Source organism: Camelina sativa, chromosome 8 (assembly GCF_000633955.1).
Source record: "Camelina sativa cultivar DH55 chromosome 8, Cs, whole genome shotgun sequence".
Taxonomy (NCBI): domain Eukaryota; kingdom Viridiplantae; phylum Streptophyta; class Magnoliopsida; order Brassicales; family Brassicaceae; genus Camelina; species Camelina sativa.
This window is the reverse complement of record NC_025692.1, coordinates 11,438,748-11,443,840: the sequence shown is the minus strand read 5'-3', so window position 1 is coordinate 11,443,840 and position 5,093 is coordinate 11,438,748.

Below are 5,093 nucleotides of genomic sequence, written 5' to 3'. Positions count from 1 at the left end.
TGGACTCGACCGAGTGGAGTGTGCACGAGAGAAGCCAGCTCGACCATAGACTCGACCGAGCACTGGTCGAGTTGACCGAGCCGGTGACTACTTTGACTTTTTTCTATTTTTAGGGCTTCCACCTCCTCACCTATATAAGGCCTTGTACCTGCAGCCACCAAAGTGTGCAACTTTTTAGATATTCCCTAAACCTAGTTTTTACCTTTTTTAGTTTTATTCCTTTTGCATTTTTATTTTTAAGATCTTGTACTTCCTTATGAAAGAAGACTAGATTCTTATATTTTGTTGGTTCTATAACTTTCAAGATATTGAGAATTTGAGTTTCATCCTTTCATCAATATTGAAGATCTTTGTTTAATCTTTCTAATAATGCAAGTTTCAATATTTTCTGGGTTTTTGACTTTGATCACCATGTATTGTTGTGAGTAGTTTCCTTAGGATCTTGAGGATGGGTTAGGATGGATTGATCTTGTGGTTTGTGTGACTTGGTCAAGCTTGATTGTTGTAGATCTCTTCTAGGGTAGATGATCTTAATGCTGATTCTATATCTGAGAGGGTAGAGTCTGATTTNCGAGTCGGAGAACGTCTTGATATATTGTGTTTTTGTTGGATTTTAAGACTTGGTTTTGCATTGTTTTGTTGGATCATCTTTCTAGGTTGTTTTAGGGGCATTTACATCTAGTAGTTTGTTTCTCAGGTTCTTGGAGTAACCTCACCACTTTTGGAGGATTGGGACTTGATTTGGTGCAAAAGAAGCAAAGAAGAGTGAAGTGGAGAAGTGGCAAAGTTCCAGAACAGATAGGTGACCAGATCCTTCGGCCAGACCATGTCTGTAGCTCCTTCGGTGTCGCCTTCAGCCAACTAGCGACTGAAGCCACTTCTCACGTCAAGACCAGAACAAATAAGTGGCCTAGCCCTTCGGCCAAACATCAACCATGGCAGTCCTTCGGTTAGCTCCTACCACCGGGTCCAAACTCCGCCCTTGTCCTGCATCCAAAGCTGAGTTTAGAGCTAGAGTCCAAATGCAATACGCGGCTACTCCCTTTGGTCAAGTGGTGGTCGTGTCGCTCCTTCGGCCTTACCCTTCGACCAAGCCTTACCCGTTTCACTTTCCCGGATGGAACTCCAGATGGAATATGCAGTCTCCCCCTTCTTTCAAGCCTACCACGTAGCTCTCCTTCGGTTTCTTCCTTCGGCCAGACCAAGACCGAGACGCCTGTTGACCCTCCGAGACCTGAACGAATAAACGGCTAGCCCCTGTTTCAAGGCTTGGGTCTGAAGCTTCGATCAAGCCTTCCCCGCAGCCGCCTAGTCTGCACTTGGTTCAGCTTTGATCCGGGTTTGATCCGGTTTGTCCCGAGTTTTCCCAGTTCTTTTCTATTTTCCTATAAATACATTAAACTTATTAAGAAGAGAGCTTATCTTTTATTTAGCAGCTTTTAGGGTTCTTAAACTTGCGTATTCTAGGTTTGCGTACTTTTAAGTTTTCATTAGTAATCTCTTTTTCATTTCTTCTAATCTACAATCTCTAATTATAATTTTACAAAGATCAAAGCTTAAACCTTTGTCTTATCATGATCATGAGTGAGTAGTCATTTAGAATCGTTGGGTTTTGGTAGATTAGGATGATTTAGGAGTTAGGTTATGGAGTTTATGGTAATATTGCTTTAGATCCTTGCTTATTAGTTGCTAATAAACCTATATCAACCTTGATCATGTTGATTTTAGACTTTAGGAATTTTACGTCCAGAAGGTGTTTGATGAAATTGCTGAACCAAAATTTTTAATTGATTTGCATTCCTTACCTTTGGAAATAGTTGACTTGGGTGCTTAGTGGCTATATAGACCTGATTGTAATGCTTTTTGATCATTTAATTGCCTTTGGAAGAAGTTGATGATTGATTGATTAATAAAAATATTAATTGCATGGAAATGTGTTAGTCTTACTATTGTTTAAGTTGTTTGAAACTCCATGGGTTGCCTGAATATTCCCCCCCCTACTAATTGCATTCTCAAATTTCCTACACCTACTTTTAGTCTCTGAATAAAACATCAAAATAAAGTTTATTCTTAATAAAACTACACCTAGTTTCTTTTTTATATGAATAACTACATCTGCAATCGAACCAAACAATAAACCGATATTACTTAATTTGGCTTGACTTAATCCAGTTTTAACCAAATTTAGACCTGATTTTAGCCCTAATCTAACATTCAACTCGACCCAGCAAAGAAAAAAAAATTGAAAAAAAATCTTCTTCACCTCCTTCTTCTTCATCCTCTGACTGTTTCCAATCTTCTACATCTAAAGCTTCGTACTATACTTTCTTTCCTTAATGTTTTTGGTTCGAGTCCAATATTCTTGTCTCGCAGCAGATCAGGAGAAGATTTCCACCGTTGTGGCCAGCAGTCACGGAGGAGATTTCTTTCTTCTCTTCCGGCCGGAGATGTTGCAATGCTTGTTTTTCCCTCTCTACCTGCTAATTCAAGCTTTTTGTTTTTGTAACAATTTTTCTGGGCCACTTTTGTAATGGTTCGGGAATCGGTTTGAACTTTTCCGGTGAACCTATAATATAATTTAATTTTTCAAAAAAAAAAATAGAAGACCACAAATAAAAGAAGGATTATAGTATTTAACTATTTTTTTATTGATTCGAGTCAAATGTTTAATTCGGATGAAATTATGGTTAAAACTGGATTAAGTCAAACCAAGTTAAGTAATATCGGTTTATTGTTTGGTTCAATTGCAGATGTAGTTTTTATTAAGAATAAACTTTATTTTGATGTTCTTTTCAGAGACTAAAAGTTGAGAATGCAATTAGTAGAGGGGGGAATATTCAGGCAACCCAAACTCCATAATCAATCTCTTATTTTATTCCTAATCAAATACCTTAACCCTGAGATTCACTTTTAGTTATTGTTGAGTTAATCTTCTATTTCTTTCTTGGTTTAATTGTTTGAGCATTTTATAATTTGTTTGTTTTGCTTAAGTTAAGAATGTTACAAAAACCATTCTCTTGTTTAAGATTAGATTAAGCAGCTTTGTGAACTCCTAGTGTGTTAATCATTGCAAAATGAGGTACGATAATTTAATTGATAGCAATATACTACATCAATTTGGCATTGTTGCCCATTTGCATTAGATTTCACCATTTGGATTTCAACTTCGTTTGAGCCTAATCATGTACTTTACATTGTTGTTTATTTGGTTTGCTTTGGTGTTTTGAATTCTGTTTTGCAGGGTGTATAAACTTGAGAAGTCAAGGCTAAGCAGATTTGATCGAGCGTGTTGACGGCATTTACCGTTTTGAACGAGAGAATCGACGATTAGAAAGACAAGCTATAGAACAGAATGCTCCTCCCGCTGATGGTCATAATGGACATGATCTAGTCAATGATGAGGGAGCTCCTCACCATGCGCCAAGACAAGCACCACTGATTGAAGCCTATGATGCGCCAAGCGTCAATGGCCACCACATCGATATTAGAGCTCCACCAGTGGAGAAAAATCACTTTGAGATCAAGGCCAGTCTTATCAACATGGTGCAAGGGTCAAAGTTCCATGGTTTGGCGATGGAAGACCCACTTAATCACTTGGATCAGTTTGATCGGTTTTGTGGAACTGTTAAAATAAACAGCATTTCGGAAGACGCCTTCAAGCTCTGCCTCTTCCCATTATCTCTTCGAGACAAAGCTCACATATGGGAAAAGAATCTGTCTAATAACACCATTACATCTTGGGATCAATGCAAGAAGGCTTTCTTATCAAAGTTCTTCTCTACTACAAGAACAGCTTGCCTTCGCAATGAGATATCCAGTTTTGCTCAGTGGTCTAATGAGAGTTTTTGTAAAGCTTGTGAGAGATTCAAAGGATACATATCTCAATTTCCACATCATGGTTTCTCCAAAGAGTCACAGTTGAGTACACTCTACCGAGGAATCTTTCCTAAATACAGAATGCTTCTTGACACAACAAGCAATGGAAACTTCTTGGGTCAAAATCCAGAACAAGGGATGTTGTTGGTTGAGAATCTTGCACAAAGTGAGGAGAATTATGGGTAGGACTATGATAGAACTCCAAGGAATCATACTGACATGAATGAGCTGCACCGCAAGGAAATCAAGACGTTGAATAATTAGATGGATAAGATGATTCTTGCGAATCAAAAGCCAGTTCACTATGTCAATGAGTGTGAACTTTATCAAGGTTATCAAGAGGGTATGGAGACTTTTGTTGAGGGCCAAGAATCAATTATGTTGGTGGCCAAGGGTACAACAAGTTCAAACTGAACTACAACAAACATCCAAACCTCCCTTACCGCAGTACTAATGTGGAGAACCCACAAGATCAAACTTATCCGCCACAAAAGCCTCCCGGTTTTCTCTCCCAGCCTAATTATCAACCTAAAGCTCAAGGGAACTACCAACCTAAGCCTCAAACATATCCCCAACCTCAACCCTAAATGAGTTTACCACACCCTCAAGGCCATGGAGAGGATATTAATGCTCTACTTCGCCAGATACTCTAGGGCCAAGGAAGAAATGCTATTGAGCTTGCCACTCAAATGAAAGTTATGCACACCAAGGTTGAAAAAACGTCTATGGTGAGCTAAATGATAAGATGGAGAGGTTGCAAACACAAGTCCATGGACAAACTTCCTCTTCTACAACGCGACCAACGGGATCACTACTGGGAAAACCGGAACCAAACCCAAAAAAGTATATCAATGCCATAACACAGAGAAGTGGTAAGAAGTTGCCTACACAAGAGCTCAATAGGGACATTGAGCCTAAATAAGTGGAGGTAGTGGTTGAGATTGAAGATGAGGATGAGTTGATAGAGCAAGATTGTGGTAAAGACATAGAAGCTGAAGAGGTTGTGGTTGACAAACGGAAGAGAAAAGTGGTAGAGGATCCTAAGCAAGACAATATCATTGATGGAGTTTCCAAGAAGAGTTAAGTGGCAGCCCAAGAGAATCTAATTGTGCTTCCATCTTATGAGCCAAGATTGCCATTTCCTGGTTAGTTTAAGAAACAACAAGTGGACAAGTATAGAGCTATGTTTGATGCACAAATGAAAGATGTTGCTATTA